The sequence below is a fragment of the Hippopotamus amphibius genome, chromosome 9 (genome assembly GCF_030028045.1).
Source record: "Hippopotamus amphibius kiboko isolate mHipAmp2 chromosome 9, mHipAmp2.hap2, whole genome shotgun sequence".
Classification (NCBI taxonomy): domain Eukaryota; kingdom Metazoa; phylum Chordata; class Mammalia; order Artiodactyla; family Hippopotamidae; genus Hippopotamus; species Hippopotamus amphibius.
Genome location: NC_080194.1, coordinates 114,758,435 through 114,776,618, shown reverse-complemented (window position 1 = coordinate 114,776,618; position 18,184 = coordinate 114,758,435). Strand labels below are relative to the sequence as shown.

Sequence of the window (18,184 nt, the reverse complement as noted above, 5' to 3'; positions counted from 1 at the left end):
CTCCGTTCCCTTTGATGTCAGCTGGGATGGCTCAGAAATGGGAGCCGGAAACATCTGAAGGCTTGCTCGCTCCCATCTGGGCCTGGGCTGGGAAGTCCTGAACAGCTGGGGCTCCTCAGGCCTTTCTGTCTCTCTGTGGTCTCTCCCTGTGCTCTCTCAGGGATGGTGGCTTCAGGGTAGCTGGGCTTCTCACATGTCAGCTCAAGGATCCCAAGTGTGAGCTGAGAGAGAGAGAGAGAGAGAGAGAGAGAGAGAGAGAGAGATGGACAGACAGGCAGACAGAAAGAGAGAGGAAGGAAGGAAGGAAGGGAGGCAGGGAAGAAAAACTCTATAGACAGACCTTCTACCTTTCACAAAAAATAACCCCAAATGGATCATAAACCTAAATGTACAATGCAAAACTATAAAACTTCTAGAAGATGACACAGGAGAAAATCTAGGATCTAGGTTTGGCAATGAGTTTTTAGATACAACACCCTGAGCATCAGCCACAAAAGAAAGAACTTAATAATTTGGACTTCAGGAAAAGTCAAAACTTCCACTTTACAAAAAACACTGTCAAGAGAAGGAAAAGATAAGTCAAAGCTTGGAGAAAATCTCTGCAAAACACATGTCCAATAAAGAACTTGTATCCAAAATATACAAAGAATTTTCAATAACTCAACTCTAAGAAAACAAACAACCCAGTTTAAAAATGGGCAAAGGATCCTGACAGATGAAAAAAATACACAGATGGCAATAAGCATATGAAAATATGCTCAACATAATATATCTTTAAGAAACTTGCAAATGAAAACAGCAAGATACCATTACACATCTACTAGACTGGCTAAGATCCAAAAAACTGACAACAACAAATGCTGGCGGGACTGCAGAGCAACAGGAACTCTCATTCATTGCTGGTGGAAATGCAAGATGGCACAGTTACTTTGGAAGAGACTTTGGCAGTTTCTTACAAGACTAAATGTATTCTTACCATATGATCTTAGCAATCACAGTCGACATTTATTTTCAGAGGAGTTGAAAACATGTCCACACAAAATCCTACGCACAAGTGTTTACAGCAGCTTAACTCATTCTTGTCAAAAACAAAGCAATCAAGGAGTCCTTCGGTAGGTGAATGGCTAAATAAGCAGTGGTACATCCAAACAATGGAATACCATTCAGTGCTAAAAAGAAATGAGCTATCAAGCCATGAAAATACATGGGGGAACCTTAACGCATATGACTAAGGGAAAGAAGCCAGTCTTAAGAGGCTATATACTGTCAGATTCTGACTATATGACATTCTGAAAAAAAGCAAAATTATAGAGACAGGAAAAAGATCAGTGGCTTCCAAGGTTCGGGGGTGAGGAGGAGGAGGAGGTGAAGCCTAGGGGAACTTCAGGAAGGTGAAACTCTTCTCTATGTTGCTGTATTGGTGGACAGAAGTCATTATGCATTTGTCAAAACCCATAGACTGTTCAAGAGAAAGCAAGCGTGAATCTTAATGTAAACAGCAGACTTTAGTTAATAATAATGTATAAATAACTGTTCACTCATTGCTACAAATGTACAGCATTAGTGAAAGATGTTACTCCTAGGGGAAACTATCCACAGGGCAGGGGGTGTATGGGAGCTCTCTACACTATCGATTTTTTGGTAAAATCTACACTAGTTCTAAAATTCTTTTTAAATGTTTTTAAACCTGAAAGACAGGATTGAAAACAAGTAATGTAATATAATGTGAGCTGAGCTCATATTGAGGTCAAACTTGGCAACCGCCTGCGTTGAGAGCCCAAGTGTTTATTAGTCTGGAGCCTCCAACCCCCTTCCAAGGCCTAACACAGAGCAGCCACTGATAAAGTTTGGACAGCTCAGGCAGGAGCCTGTGTAGTGCAACTATATGCAAGATGCAAACTTTACATTTATTATTTCTCTAAGGCTTCAGGACAATGCCCTGTTTTTATTAACTCTTTTTTTTTAAATAAATTTATTTTTAAAACTTTTTGGCTGCGTTGGGTCTTCGTTGCTGTGCACAGGCTTTCTCTCGTTGTGGTGAGCAAGAGCTACTTGCTCTTTGCAGTGGTGCAGGGGCTTCTCACTGTGGTGGCTTCTCTTGCCGTGGAGCACGGGCTCTAGGTGCACGGGCTTCAGTAGTTGTGGCTCGTGGGCTCAGTAGTCATGGCTCGCAGGCTCTAAAGCACAGGCTTAGTAGTTGTGGCGCACGGACTTAGTTGCTTCCGGCATCTTCCTGGACCAGGGCTGGAACCCATGTCCCCTGCATTGGCAGGCAGATTCTTAACCACTGCGCAATCTCATTAACTCTTTATTTTGACATAATTTCAGACTTACAGAAAAGTGGCAGGTACAAAGAATTCCCATATTCCCTTCCTCCAGATTTCCCAAATTTCTTCACATCCAACCACATCTGCCCCATCCTTTCCTGTCTTTTCAGTGCTATTTTTAACCACCATTTCACAACAAAGCAAACAGGCGGAGGCTCTGAACTGACTTCTTTCTCATCTTCCTTCTGATCAGAACAACAATGAACATTTACCAAGTGCCTAATATGTGCTAGGTATTGCTCCAAGCACTTCTCATGTATCTCATCACATGCATGTCAGACCCTATGAGGTAGGGCCTGTGATGGTCCCCACTTTGCTGATGTGGGAGCTGAGGCACAGTGTACAATCCGCTTTGCTCAGTGTCCCAGAGTCAGTAAGTAGTGGGGTCAGTGCACAGACACAGTCAGTCTGGTGGAAGCAAGGGAAGAGTGAGGGATGACTTAAAGATGCAGGAAACAGGATGGGAGCCCAGTTTGGGAGGCCAGGAGGACACACATTCCCAAAGTGAGACTTCTGCTGTCTCCAGATGAAACTGCACACAAACTCAGAGACAGTAAGACAGAGCAAAAGAAGATTTCATGTTTAGGAGAGGACCCCAGTACTATCCAGCCTAAGTCTGCACACCTCCTACCTGACCTTCCCCTCTCCCCTCCTCAGGGCTGTCCAGCCAACCTGGCCTTCAGGCAATTCCTACAACATGCTAAATTGATTTCCACCCCAGGGCCTTTGCACTTGCTGTTCTCGCTTTCTAAACTAGTCCCATCCTCTTCAGGCTCAAAGCTCAAGTGTCTCCTCTGGAAGGAGATAGGTCTCTCTCTGTTTTATTTTCTTCTTGGTACCTCTTGTTACCTGAAATACTGTCTTCATTTACTGCTTTTCCCTACCTTTCGGGCTCCATCAGGGTTTTTACAGTGTGCAGTGATTAGTGGTCCATGGAGCATGGGTTGGAATCCCACACCGGCTGCCTGATTCTGAGCAAGCTTCCCCTCAGAGGCTCTGTGCCTCAGTTTCCCCATCTGTAAACTGGGGGACAGTCGTATAGCTCCCTCGCAGTGTAGCTGTCAGTTAATATATGCAGGGCCTTAGAAAGGGGCCTGCTAGAAGGTACTAACTATGGATCGAAGAGCTGTTTTACCATCTAAATTCCTCTGGAGCCCGGCATATCACAGGCGCTCAGAAAACATTTGCTGAAGGGAAGAACACACAAGCGCATTCAGCAGAAGCTGGGCCGTTGGGAAGGGGAGCAGGATTAAAGATGCCCAGCCCCCCCAACCCTGAACGCATCTGCCCCCGTGCGGAGACAGGCAGAGAGGGGCCCCGGCACGAAAGGCGGTGGGGGGCGGAGGGACCGGCTGGTGCCAAACCCGTAGGCTCTATCTGGAGCTGGGATTTTATTCTGAGAGCGAGGGGAAGCCCTGCGGAGTTCTCTCCGCTGGGCTGTGACCTCCGGCGGCCACGGGGCCCGGGCGCTGGGGTCGCCTCCAGGAAAGATCGGCAGCGCCTCGGACTGCGAGGGCAGCGGGGACAGGAACAGGGACGCCGCGTGACCGTCCGTCTGCGCCCCAGCGCGGAGGGCGCCCGGGGCAGCGCGGGGGGGGGGGGGGGGGGGGGGCGGGCGGTGCCGGCCAGTGGGCGGGGAGCGGGGCGGGGCTGGGGAGCGGGGCGGGCTCCGCAGGGAGCCCAGGAAAGCCCCGCAGGGCGCCGCCTGGGCAGGAACGGCCGCTTGCCCAGTGGGAGGGGGGTCCCCCACTTCCTGCTCCGGCGCTGGCGCGGCGAATGGACCCGGAGCGCGCAGGTACGACCCGCGGCCCGCGCATGGGTGGGAGGCAGGGGGATCTGCCCGGGCCACGCGGCGGCCGTTCGGAGAGTGCTGGGCCGCCGGCGGGGCCCCAGGCGGCGGGGACTCCGGGAGTGCGGGATCCCGGGTGGGGATTGCCCACTTGCCGGCCCCCTCCCCGCGCGCGGGGCCGCGGCCGTTCCGTCCGGCGCCGGTGAGGTGGGGCTGGGGAGGCGAGTCCTGGGTACTCCGACACCCAGCGCGCCCCAAACTCGCCGCGTCCCCGACACGTCAGAGGGGCGGCCTCCCCGGGGAGTGGGGGGCGCTTGGGAACATCGTGAGCGTGGCGGGAGGCAAGTCTTCGGCCACCATCCCCCCCACCCTTTTCTCTGGGCAGTCAACCCCCTCCCCCATCCTGAGCATAGGAAGTTGGTGAGGATTCGGGGGAGAGAAAGGGTGGGGAAAGTTCTGAAAACTAAAGTTGGATACCGGAGCAAGGAATCTGGTGAAACAAGGCCCTTTCGACCTTTGCTCTCCTTGTTTGAATATTGGATGGGCCCAGTAAGAGCGATCATTTGCTGGGACTTATGTCGTGCGGGCCTGTCCCGAGCATTGAAAGTATTCTGAGTTAAATCTCAAAATAAACTTTCTGGTCGGTGCCCTGTGTGTCTTGTGGCCATTTTGCAGGTGAGGACTGCTGAGGCACAGGCAGCTTAAATGACTTGCCTAAGGTGATGCCCACAAGGAAAGTGTGGAGCAGGATTCGGACCCAGTCATTTTGGTGCCAGAGCCTGCTCCCCTCCACATGTCAACAATATTTGTCAGACTACCCCATAAACAAATTCTCCAGGGGATTCCATTAAGATGCAGATTCCCAGGCTCTTTTTGTGAGATTCAGATTCAGTAAACCCAGGAATCTAGATTCCCCTTCCTTCCTTCCTTCCTCCCTCCCTCCCTCCCCCCCCCCTTCTTCTTTTTCCTTTTTTTTCCTTGAACAATATCTGGAGACGGGGGACCAGAAAACTTGGTGCCTGCTGCTGGGATTCACAGAACATCCCCAGGCCAGCACTTACCCTGTTTGAATGCCAGCCTTTGCCCTCTGCAAGATGTGATCCACCCCCTGCAACTCTGCCCCTGTGGATGGCCTTTTAGGAGCACCAGGGGGTAGGGGGGAGAGCTATGAGGAAGAGAGGAAGCACAAGTAGGGGGTGATCCAGTGGGACAGACTTCATGGAGCAGGGACCCCTGAGCCAGCCCTGGGAGAGGAGGCAGGGAGCTCGGCAGGTGCGGAATGAGAGGTAACAGCATGCTGAGCAGTGGGAACAGCATGCATAAAGGCTAGGGGAAGGGGGGAAGAGCCGGTGATGGATGGAAGGGTGGGGCGTGTTGTGAAAGGCCTTGAATGCCATGCTGAAGAGCGTAGGCCAGTGTATTTTACCTTCGCTTGAACCATAAGAATCACATACACTTTCCTGGGCCCCACCCTGGACCTCTGAAGCCAAATCTAAAGGGAGGCCGCAAGGAGGGAAAACCACTAGCCAGTCACTCTGGTTACAACACACCCAGTTACCAGCAGGTCTGGGATGACCTGAGGATTTCTGAGGATTTACTGAGGTGGTGACTCAGTAACTGATGCATTTTGTACAGTAAAAGCTCAGGGTTGCAGAAAGCCCAGGCAGGGGCAGGATGGCTGTCCCGGAAGGCATTCACAATTTTCTGATGCTCAGATTCAGAAAAGGAGCTGAAACGAAGTGTCAAGGATATGAGAAGAGAGACCCTTTCCCGGACCCCTTTCTCTCTATCCCCCTACCTCCCATCCCTACCCCCGGATGGAGGAGAGAGTTTGGGATCAAATGCCTGCTGCCCTTGGTGGCACCTGGGAATGGGGCAGGGACAGAAGCCTCCTGGGTGCTGCATTTCCTCACATTTGTAAAATTGAGCTTCTGTGTGTGTTAATGACATCGTGTTTTATAAGCTTCGTAGCACAATTTCCAACACAATACAGCCACAGTCAATGTTCACGTCTCTTTGTTACCTGTCAAGAAGTATCACTTGGAGGTTAAGAGCATGGACTGCGGAGCCAGATTGCACACATTCAAATGCTGGCTCTGCTGCTTATGAATTCTCAGGACTGCAGTTTCCCCATTTGTGAAATTATAGTGTCTACGTTATACCGTTTGTAGTGGTGATGAACTGAATTCAAGTCCAAGCGTACAGAACAGTGCCTGGTGTGGAGTAAGTACTTTACGTTTGTTAAGTAAATAAATGAACCCCATTGGGTGTTAGTCTACCCATTTTGCAGGTGGGGAAACCAAGACTTCAGAGGTGTGTGTGGTGGTCTTGCCTAAGGTTGTACATCTAGTCGTGATAGATGGAGGGATTCAAACCTGCTTTCCTTCCCAACCTGTGTCTTTTCCCGCTGTTTTGAGTGGCCATCTTTTGGAGCATTCCTCAGGACCATGGAGACATGCCCAGTCTTATTTGACCAGATTTCCCTTGACTCAGCTAGAAGAGAGGCCAGCGGCTTGCCTAGATATTGTACCAATTTGCCCTTGTGAGAGTGTGGATGGGAGAACCCCAGTGGAGTCTGGAGGTCCTGGAGAGACCAGGGGACCCAGCATCTGATGGGCCACATCCCCTGTTGCTTTGCTTCCAGCCAAGTCCTTCTGCTTCTCTGAGCCTGAGGCAAAGAGAAGGGCACAGGCTTGAAGACAGGGGCCCCAGGTTCAAGTGTGAACTTGCTGCTCTTCCTTTCTGTGGGATCTGGAGGAAGTTGCTTAACCTCTCTGAGCCTCAGTTTGCTTGTCAGTAAAATGAATGTTTGGAGGGGGAGGGGTGGCATTCATGAGATGATTTTTGGAGATACCTTGCCGACAGCTCTGTGATCGCTGTTTCTCTGCCCAATTAGGACAGAGTCACTTCTTCACATCCAGTGCCTGGCTTCCTCATTCATTTCTTCTTCGGATATTTATCGGGCACCTGTGTGCCAGGCAGGGTGCCAGGTGCTATGATAGATCACTGGACAAAGTCCTTGCTCTCCCGGAGTTTGACTTCTAGTTCTGAAAGCAGCAGTACACAAACACACAGAGATCTACATTCCTTATCTAGCATTCGAAATTCACAAGCTCTGAAAACCAGAAGTGCTCTCATCACTCATTTGGAAGCAAGACCTGACATGAACTAAACGGGAGACTCTTTGGAGTCTTTATTTATTCTCCTTGGTGTGAAGGCTCATGCGTCTTGCTGCAGAGATATTCCTGGGATCGATCACGGGGTGCTCCTCAGGCTCCGTCGGGGGGCAGGGGTAGTTATGATGGGTGGTCTTTTCTACAAGGTGACCTTGCTCTAATCTGAGTCATTCTGAATTTGGAAACACACCTGACCCCCTGGACCTCACCTGCAGTATTGTGTCACATAGTCACAGTGCTTGGAAGCAGGGTGAGGGTGGAGTCGGGGGAGCCTCACTGAGGGGGGACATTTAGGGGCAGGGGCCTTGGAGGAGCGGGCCAGGTGGAGGGAACCACAGCGGATGCTAGAAAGGGTCCTGTCCGTCCCACCTGCCCCACTTCCGGTCCTGCTGCTTGCCCTCTCTGTGTGTGCACTGTTCTGTCTAAATGTGCACATCTTTGCCTTTCCAAGAAGTGGTGATGCCTCTGAGGTTTCGGCTTGGCCTCCGACTGACTCATTCTCATTCTTGGGGCCCCCTTGGGCTTCCTCACCTCCTCGACGTCGCTTAAGAAATCCAAGCCTTCACCAAAGCAGGCCTGGGAGCTGTGACTCGCTGGGGATGCTCGCCATCTGGGCTGGCATCCGAGTGCCCCTACTCCTCCCTCCAGGGAGAGAGGGAGGAGGTGGGTCCTGGTGAGGGGAAGAGAGAAGCGTGGCCCTCAAGGGTTTGGGGAAACAGATTTTCTGAAAGGGAGGAGGTGTTCTGAGCAACAGGATCGTGAAGGGACTGACAGCCTCTGGCCTGCGGAGCCAGTTTACGAAGCTAAAAGTGACAGACACGCACATGTCTTGAGTGCCAGCGCAGGGCTCACCACTTACGCTCAATTCAGCAAGCGTGCTGGGGCTGGGGACACAGCAGTGACTGACACAGCAGTGAGGCCCCTCGTGGAACCGACCGTCTAGTGGCGGAGGTGACTTTTGAGCTAAGACCTGAAATAGAAAGACACGTGGACATCTGGGGGAAGAGTGATCCTGGCAGAGGGAACAGCAAGTGCAAAGGCCCTGAGGTGTGTTTAACTCACAACAAGGAAGCTGATGTGATTGGATGGAATTGAAGCCAGGAGAAGAGGGGTGGGGAGAGAGGTTAGGAAGGCCAACAGGAGCCAGAGACCTGCATTATCTCACTCAACTTGTACAGTAACATATGAGGTAGGAACTGCTCTTACCCAGATTATACAGATTTAAAAAAAACAGGTGCAGATGTTTTAGCAACTTGTCCAGGGTCACACAGCTGTGAAACTGGTGGCTCCAGGGTCCTCAGGCTTTATGACAGTGTTTAAAAACATCGTGGAAAGTGCATTCAAGTGCTGAAGGCCCACCTGTCACTGTCCACTGTAGGTGCTCACCTGCCATCCCTTTGCCCAGCATCCTTGTGCCTGTGGTCAGGCCAGGATCGATGTCATAGGCCATCCGATCGTTGTCCAGATCATTTTACAGATTATCTTACCAATGAGCATCTTCCCCAGTGTGGCCAACAGTGAAGACACCCTAAAGCGAGGGGGCGCAGTGGGGGTGAGGGTAGTGGAGGCCCCATTCCACATCAGACACCATGCTTCGTGGAGGCAGGTAGATGCGTGGGTGCCTCCCCACTTCCCTGGGGAGGAAACTGAGGCTCAGGGAAGAGACTTACCCAGTGACGTAACTTGGAAGTGGCAGAGTCTGGATTCAAATCCAGGACTGGAAGCATATGCATTTAACCACTCTTCTGGGCCATCCAGCCCAAGGAGCAGAGTTGAAAAGAACTAGTTTTCTTGGTTAGAAATAAGAGAGCACAGTCACCAAGAGCTATTTTGGAGAACGGCGGAAGGCCTGAGGGTTTCCTGAAGCACCCAGGAAAGTCTTTTGTCTTTTTAAAAGAGGAAATGGAACTTCTCCAGAGAGGAGGGAAGCCAGATCTCTGCGGGGGCAGCCCTCCACGTCCACAGATCCTTAACCTCCCAGCAGTCTTGCTTCTGGGGAGTAGGCCTTCTAGAAACAAGATTTCTACTATTGGACAGCTCTAACTGGAAGAAGATCTTTCCTGGGATCTAGCCAAATTAGCTTTCTAGGAGTTTTCATTTTCTGGCTTTGGTTCTGCCCCTTGGAGGTAGTAAGCGTCCTCTTCCAACCGAGCCCAGTGATTCTCTTATTCAGATGACAGTCATAATTCATTGAGTCATTCTTCCTGTTCAGTCTGGCTTTGGACATGATCTAGTTGGTCAGAGTCCCACATAAAAACCATTGCCTCCCCCAAAGCCTACCCAGTCAGAGAGGAGGGAGACTGTCACCTCCTTGAATCTGGAGCCCATACCTCTGTTGATACTACCTGCAATCATACTTTGTAGTGGCCACATCACGCTTGGGGCTGGTATTGGACTTGTCAGCCAGACCCTCCAGTTCTGTCTTCTACGTGAGGTGCTGTCCGTCAAAGTTTCTTCCATTCTGAGTTTCATTGTTTGAGGCTAACAATTGTTCTCAGTCTTTCTTGTTTTCCAATAAATCTACTTCAGGCTATAATTTTTTTTCTGAGTACTGCTGTGGCTTCATTCCACAGCTCTTGTTACACAGTGTCATTGACTACTGGAAGAGTTTATAATTTCCCTTTCAATTAAAAGTGTTATGTGTATTATAATTTTTTTAAGGTGGATGGAATTTTTTAAGTTACTTTTTGATTGTTGATTTCTAAATGTATTGCATAATGGTCAATATTTGTAGCTTCTGTGATATCAGTGATGGAGAATTTGTGGAGATCTTTGTAGGATTTTCTGGTTAATTTTTCTGTTTGTTCCTCTTGTGTATGAAAGGATGTGTATTTTTGTTGGGTTAAAGTTTTAGATATATATATTTAGATCACGCTTACTAATTATATCATTTATATTTTCTCTGTTTTTATGCAGTTTTCTCTATCTAATTTATCTCCCACTATGATAGAGGATCTGTTCATTTTTCTCTGACCTTCTCTCAGTTTTTTGCTTCATTTTTGAAGCTGTGTTGTTAGGTGCTTATAAATAGAACATAGGAATAGAATAGGGTTCATAATTTTTATACCTTCTCGGTGAGTTGCTCCTTTTATCAGTATAAAACAGCTACCTTTCTCTCTTTTAATACTTTGATGCCTTGAATTCCATTTTATTTGGTATTAATATTCCTATACCTGTTATTTTTATTTGCATTTTTCTTGACCAGTTTTCCAATTCTTTATTTTCTTTTCTTCTTCTCTGAAGTCACAGGGCTTTGCTTTGACTCCAGTCTGGTAGCTGCATGAGTTTTAAAAAACAAAAACAACAAAAAAAATGAAACTTGCACCTTAATGTCAGCTCTGCAACCCACTTGCTCAGTAATCTTGGGCAAGTCATTTTTCCCTCTTTGGGCCTCAGTTTCCTAAACCATAACATGGCAATATGACTCGCTTTGCCCTTCTCTAGGGTTTTTGTGAAAATAACAATAAATAGTGAACATGAAAGGCATTGTAAACATCTCCGTTCTCATATTAGTCATTGGGTGTAAATATTGGATGGCATTCCAAGCAGTGAGAATGCATGTACAAAGGTCTGGAGGGAGAAACACACCCATGAAGAGGCAACCGATGACTTCAGTTAAGCCGTCATTGATTGGCTGCCTTCTGCATTTGCAAAAACACATGAATAAGACACAGTCCCTGACCTGGAGGACTTTCGGTCTGGAAAGGGAGCGAAATGACGGGAACAGCTCTCTCTTTTTTTTTTTTTATTTTATTTTTTTTCCTTTGTGAAAGATTTTTTTTTTTTTTGGGGGGTACACCAGGTTCAATCAACTGTTTTTATACACATATCCCCGTATTCCCTCCCTTCCTTGACGCCCCCCCCCCCCGAGTCTCTTTATGAGAATGGAAAACATGTTGGGACAAAGGGACAGGCAGAGCTGAGAGGTGGGTGGAGGAAAGACTAGGGCTTGACCAGGAACATCCTGAGAGACTGATGTAGAAGAAGGGCACCGAGGGGCAGAGGAAATGGCCCAAGGGAAGTGGGGAATCTGTGGCATACCTGGGAAGGGTGGGGCAGAGCTGGAAGGGTGCAAGGGCTGCTCTTTGACCCCCCTTGTCCGCCCCCACTGAGGAGGAAGGCAGCAGGCCTTGTGAAATTTTGGAATTCCTCACTGACAAAATGATGGTGCTCAGGCACACAAGAGCAGGCAGTGACGGCATGTCTCCAGCCCTGCTCCCTCTCATCACCATAACAACCGCATCCCATAGGGACCAAAGGAAGGGAACATTTGGGGGTGCCAGAGATTAGGGAGCTTAGGGAAGGTGCAGGGGGTCTCACCTGTTGCTCATTTCCTCTTTCTTCTGGTGTCTCAGGACACTCACTCACCCAGGAGGACCTCACCTGGTGGTTGTAAGCCACAGAGGGACCACAAATGTGGGGTGTGGCTTTTAAAAATTGAGCACTTAAAAATCAGGGTAATATACATAAAAATCTGGATTTCTAGCTTCTTGTGAAAAATCGAGAGCCCTAGCAGCTCTCAGTGGTGCAAAGCAGAGTGGCAGCTGCCTGTTAGGACTGGACACGTGCTCACCATCTGTCCCCTCTCTACTCCTTGAGGTTAGGCATCTGCATTCTTTTCGAGTTGACTCTGGGAGAGGTGACTCTCCGTCGCCGGGAGAGGTGGCTGGGAATTGGGAGCTGCCGCCAGAGGAAGAGAGTGGCCCGTTGCTGAAGGCAGGTAGCTAGAGGGTTGATGGCCCCGTGCAAAGGCCTAGGGGGACCTGAAGTGTTATCTGGCGTGAAGACCTGGAGGTCTTCAGGGATCCACCAGCCCTGAGAGCTGGCTGTTCTGAGACCTTCGCTGACAAACCCCAATAGCCTCGTGCACCCTCCGCTCTATCCCCTTCCCTCTCATCCATCTTTTTTTTTTCCTTCTTATTGCAATGTACATGCAGACAAGTGTCCAGCTTCACAAAGTAAACACAAGCATGTAAAACCCAATCAAGAAGCAAAGCATGACCAGCCCCCCAGAAGATTCTCTCCTGTCCCACCCACACCCCCAGGACACTTTCTTGACCACTAGCCCTAAGACTGGTTTGTGTGCTTTTGGACTTTATATAAATGGAATCGGTATTGCCCTTTCACAGCCCGCTTCCTTCACTCAGCTTGTTCTCTGAGATCCATCTGTGCTGTCCTGGCAGCTGTCATGTACACAGGGTCTGTATTTTGGCGTTTGAAGACGAGCTTTTGCCGCCTGCACCATCAGCACTGCCTTAAGCCTCTTTTGCCCAGCTATGCCAGCCATGGTCTCTTTGTCCCCCCTCAACCACCCCAGGAGGCAAGTGCTTTCATTTCACAGATAAGGAGACCGAGGCTCTGAAAGGACCACAGTGTGCCGAGGTCTCCCAGCCAGGCAGTGCAGAGTCCACGCACTTAGGCTCAGAGCTACGCTTCTGAGTATTAGATGCTCTGGGGTCCCTGCCCATGTGGGTGGCCCTACACGTCTGTGTGTCCCTGACCATGCCCAGAATGATAAGGGATGAAACAACAGAAGGAATTCGAGGGAGAGCCCCACCCCCATCCCCGCCTCTCTGCAGACACACCATGAACAGGGAGTTCTTATCTGTGCTGATGTGCTACTGCTTTGGGTTTGTCCAGGGGACAAAGTCCTTGTCACTGTTGAGACCTGATCCCTGTGAGGGCTGGGCAAACAGTGATGGAGGCCACGTTCTAGTTCATCACTTCCTGCCACGTCACCTTGGGACTATTTCTGAACCCCGCGAGCCTCGATGTCCTCCTCTGTGCAGGGAATGTTTAACCACAACTTCCACACGGGGCTTGCCGGGAGGAGCAAACAGAGAGGTGTATAAAAGGAGTGAATTTACAGCTGCTTCCTCCACATCAGTCTGTTATACTGTGACTTCAGAGCCAAAAGATCTGGATTCATTTCCCAGGCCCGCCGCTTACTAGCTGTGCACCTTTAGGCATGTTCCTGGACCTCTCTGGGCCTCCGTTTCCCCATGTTTACAAAGGGAATGATAATAATTGCACCTCCATGTTCCTCAGTTGGGAGAGGGTGGAACCTATGGGCAGAAGGGCCCAGGGCATGGTCTCTAAAGATTCACGGAACTGGGAGCAATCATGGTGACTTCTGGTGACCTCGAGAAGGAGGTGCACCGGGAGCCGTGACTGTCACTAAGACAGCCAAAATCTAATCAGCATCCTGGGGCCAGACGTCTTGGATCTGTGTCTCAGGGCAATGAGCATGATTACTGGCATGCTGACGCCCCAATCACCAGCTCTCTCGAGGTCAGCTCTCCCGCCCCTCCTGGGGTGGCCAAGATTGGTGTGGTGCCTGCATCAGGGCAGTTAAGGAGACTCCGAGCCAGAATTGGTCAATGTTTATCCAGCAGGGAGAAGCAGTGGGAGGTGGAAGATGCCAGCTCTGGGCATTGTATCCCTGCCTCCATCAGGGATGGCTGGCCAGGCCTCACTGCACACAGCCAGGGGGAGTTCGTTCATTCGTTCTTCCATTCAGCAACTATCTATGGACCCCCCTTACTGTGTGGCAGGCACTGTGCTAGGCTGTAGGGCTATAGCAGCAAACAGGGTGGGCGCAGCCTCTGGCCTTGTAGGAGCTGGCGTTCTCTGGAGGGATTTGGACAATGCCCAGGACACATGCGTGTGTGGCGGGCTGCGAGGCGTAAGTGCTGAGCAGAGAAGTAAAGCGGGAGAAGGGCTTGTAGAGTGATGGAGTCTGAATCGCGTACCATCCCTGGTAGACAGTGTTGTTCTCCGGCCCTGCTGATTTCACTGCTCTCATCCCCTATGACTCTTACCCATTGCTGCAGCCAAGGGCCCGTCTTGTAGGATGGGAAATGGGCCGTGCCCTCCCTATCTTAGGATCCTTCAGAATCTGTAAAATGGGTTTAATAACTGTACTCATCTCATAGGGGGTTTTTAAGCATCCTAGAACGGTGCCTGGCAGGAAGGAAGCGCTGTATAAGTGTAAAAATCAGAATAAAGTAAAATACACATGCTCACTTATTGAGTACCTGCTGTGTGCCGGGCCCTGGGCTAGGTGTTCTGCTTACAGAGGATGAAGCACATTCACAGAGCCCACCATGCCTTCTGGGGGACCTTCTTCCTTCCTCTCCACACGCCGCTGCCCCTCCCCTGGAGGATTCTTGTTCATTTACCTGCCACCCGGCCCTGCACTGACCCTGGAGGACCAGGCGACTTCCCTGCCCCTCTTCACAGACAGGTCCATCTGTATCTGATGATGCCTGACCTCACGCAGGGCCTTCCCACAGCCCACTCCGTCTTGGTGGGGGGCACCTCCATCCTTTCAGTGGCTCCAGCCAAAAGCTTCAGAGTCATTCTCTTTTTTCTTAATTAGTGGTTTACTATTTGTTTATTTATTTATTGGCTGTGTTGGGTCTTTGTTGCTGCACACGGGCTTTCTCTAGTTGCAGTGGGCGGGAGCTACTCTTCATCGTGGTGTGTGGGCTCCTCATGGCCGTGGCTTCTCTTGTTGCGGAGCACGGGCTCTAGGCGCACGGGCTTCAGTAGTTGCAGCACACGGGCTCAATAGTTGTGGCTGACGGGCTCTAGAGTGCAGGCTCAATAGTTGTGGTGCACAGGCTTAGCTGCTCTGTGGCATGTGGGATCTTCCTGGACCAGGGATCTAACCCCCTGTCCCCTGCATTAGCAGGCAGATTCTTAACCACTGCGCCACCTAGGAAGTCCCAGAGTCATTCTTGACCCCTCCTAGTCCCCTTTTTTCTGACCCAGGCCCCAAACTCCATTTCTGTCAGCAAAGCCTGTTGGCTTTACCTTCAAATCCGATCTAGAATCCAACCCATCCTTACCACTTCTTCCTCTTACCCTGGCACACCTGGTACCTGGTGTCTGGCCTAGTCCAGTGGCCTCTTCGTGGATTCCTGCTTCTGCCCTTGACCCCACAGGCCAGAGGGATCCCTTGTAGTCTTACCTCTGTGTCCCAAATCCTCCAGTAACTTCTCACTCAAATATTGGTTAAAGGAAAGAATGAATGAATGGCCTTTTTCGCATCAGTAGTAGCTGGTATATGGTAGGTGCTGAGAAAACACCTGCAACCAGTGTACATGGGGCACGAGCGAGTGGGTGAGGACCAGGAGCATACCATAGGCACACGGGGGGCCTGGCGGGCTCTTTGGCTGAGGTGGCCACTTCTTGCTCCTGGTGGCAGCAGAAGTAGCCTGCTGCCACCCTTCCCCTCCACTCTCTGGGCTGGGGGTGGGGCAGGCAGGCTGAGCCCAGGCCATGTTGGGGCCCTGGCCTGCCTTCCTCACTGTCCTGGGTGGGGCTGGTGACTTGGCTTTCGGTTCTGGGAACCCTAGCGAGGCAGCAGTTCTGGGAAGGCTGCCGCGGGGGGGAGACGTGTGTCCCTGGCCCCCTGCCAGACCAGCGCAGCTGTCCGGGAGGCCAGTGGGAGCTTCAGGCCAGTTCAAGATTGTGGAGTCGCAGGGGTCCGCGCCTCCCGAGGGAGGTTCCCCGCAGCCCCCGCCGTCCCGGGCTTCCTCTCCACATGCCTCTTGTCACGGGACTGGGTGCATCCTGTCTGCTGATTCAGCCCCCCACCCCCTCCACGTCGGTGTGCAGCCAAGAGAGGGAAGACGAGCAGGAAGCCTAAAGAGCCCCGCTGGGGTCGCTTCTGTCCCGCCGCTGGCTTCTGATATTTCCAGACTCGCCACTCATCTCCCCCCACATTAAAAAGAGTGAGTTAAGTGTGTTTTCCGACCAGCAGGAGTGTTTTCCCACTTCGGTGCTTCTGCTCTCTTCTTGGGTCAGACGTTCACCCACGCTGCTGCTTCCTAACCCCATGACCTTGGCTTTGTCACTGGCCCCCTCTAGGCCTCAAGGTTCCTCTTTGGCCCGTGGGGCTACGAGCAGCACAGGGCAGGGCTGCGGGGACTGCTTTCTGAGCGGCAGTGGTCAGGTGCGCGGATTCTGGGGTGCGACTGCCTGGGTTCACGTCATAGCTCTGTGACCTCAAGCAAGTGCTCTAACCTCTCTGTGCCTTCGTCTCCTCCTTGTTAAAGTGGGGATTTCAGTGGCACCTGCTTCATAAAACTGTGGCATTGCCTAACATATTATAAGCACTCAGAGCCATGCCTGGCACGTAAGAAGCACTGTATACATGCATAGCCATTATTACGGGCAAAGGCTTGGTACATACTCCACGTTTAAGGACAGACCATTGCATTCATTGTTGTTGAATTTTAACCAATCATTCCTGTAATAGATGTTTCATGAGCATATGCCATGTACATGTCAGGCACTGTTTAGGCACAGGGGACAAAGCAATGACCACGGCTATTTTGCTTAAAGGGATGTTTGTCTTATTGACGTATAAGACCACTTTATATGTTGGGTTGGCCAAAAAGTTCGTTTGGGTTTTGGCCAGCCCACTATTAAGGCCCTTCACTTTCCGTAATGTAGATTGCTGCTTTTTGCTAATCTTTTGCTTGCTCGCTTTTTTTCTTTATGGCGTGTTTTGATCTGGGGAAGTTGAAAACATTTTTGCAGTCAAATCTTTTTTATCTTTGCCATCTACATCCTGAAATAAAGTAAACATTCACACATATAACCTCAGAGATATGATTAGAGATGGTGATAAGTATATGACAGAAATAAACAAGGTGCCGTGATAAGAAGTAACAGAGGGAGCCCTTGTTGGATGATGTTTCCGGGTGTAAAGGCTGCAAGGGATGAAAGGCGGAGGCTTGTGGGGGAGGGAGCACACATAGGAGGGGATGGTAGTGGGGTCTTGGGGGCCAGATCATTGGCGGGGTTTGGGGGTTTTTTTTTCTTTTTTTTTTGCACCTTCTTAAACTTTTTATTTTATGGTAACTGTTGTAAAAATTAATCCACGCAGTTGTAAGAAATAATACAGAGAGATCCCCTATCCTCTGTTTCCCCCAAGGGCAACATCTTACAGAACTATAATTCAATATCACAACCAAGATATTGACATTGTTAGAATCCACTGATCTTCCTCAGATTGTGCCTGTTTTACTTGTACTCCTTTGTGTACGTGTGTTCGCACGCACGCACGCACATGTTATTTTGATTTGTTTCTTTAGGCTGATTCTTATTAGTTTAAGTTCATCACGTGCACAGTTTTTTGTCTCCACCACTGCAGTAAGATACAGAACAGTCCTATGATGACAAGAATCCCTGTCTTGCCCTTTTATAGCCACACCTCCCTCTCTCCCTACCATCTCCCCCACCCCCGTAACCACTAATCTATTCACCGTTTCCATAATTTGGTCATTTCAAGAATGTTACATAAATGGAATCACACAGGGTGTACCCTTTTGGATTGGCTGTTTTCATTTGGGGCCTTGGATTTGATTCTGAGTCAGAGATGCTGCTCTCGGATGGGCCGTGAACCCCTGGGGCTCTGTGGCCCCTGGGTGAAGACATCTTTCAGGAGTCAGAGGCCAGTGAAGTGAGCAGACAGATCATGGCCTGGTTTCCGACTTTAAAATGACTCTGGCCGCAGCGTGGAGAAGAGACTTAAGTTTGCAGAGACTGCTAACTGCCACCCCTCCCCCCCACACCCGCGTTCCTGCTTATTACATCATCATTCTCCCCAGCTCCCAGACTGGCTTTTGGGAAAACCTTGCCACAACCCTATTCAAAGACCCTCAAAAACTGCTCAGTGCCTAGAGGGGGGCCTTTGACCTGGAGTCCTTACTTGGGACTTCAGTAAGCTCAAGTAACCGCTGTGTGAACTGCTAAGATGGAATGGAAACTTCAGTGCGTGCACTCTTCTAGAAAGAGAGCTTGAGGTTTGCATCGGATGTTCAGATGGGTCAGTGACCTCCAAAACATCAAGGACTCTGGCATCTAAACACAGAGAG

At 50.3% G+C, this 18,184-nt stretch overlaps 1 protein-coding gene across 3 annotated transcripts in view; it reads left to right on the top strand.

Annotated features, from left to right (window-relative positions):
* The first annotated feature begins 3,989 nt into the window (after nucleotides 1-3,989).
* Nucleotides 3,990-18,184, top strand: part of IL4R (interleukin 4 receptor) — a 39,110-nt gene continuing 24,915 nt past the window's right edge. For 2 of the 3 annotated variants that reach the window (XM_057695264.1, XM_057695262.1), the window contains exon 1: nucleotides 3,990-4,122. The gene's annotated coding sequence lies outside the window, so the exon portion shown is untranslated. The remainder of the gene's footprint in view (nucleotides 4,123-18,184) is intronic. The other variant, XM_057695263.1, reaches the window with a different exon arrangement.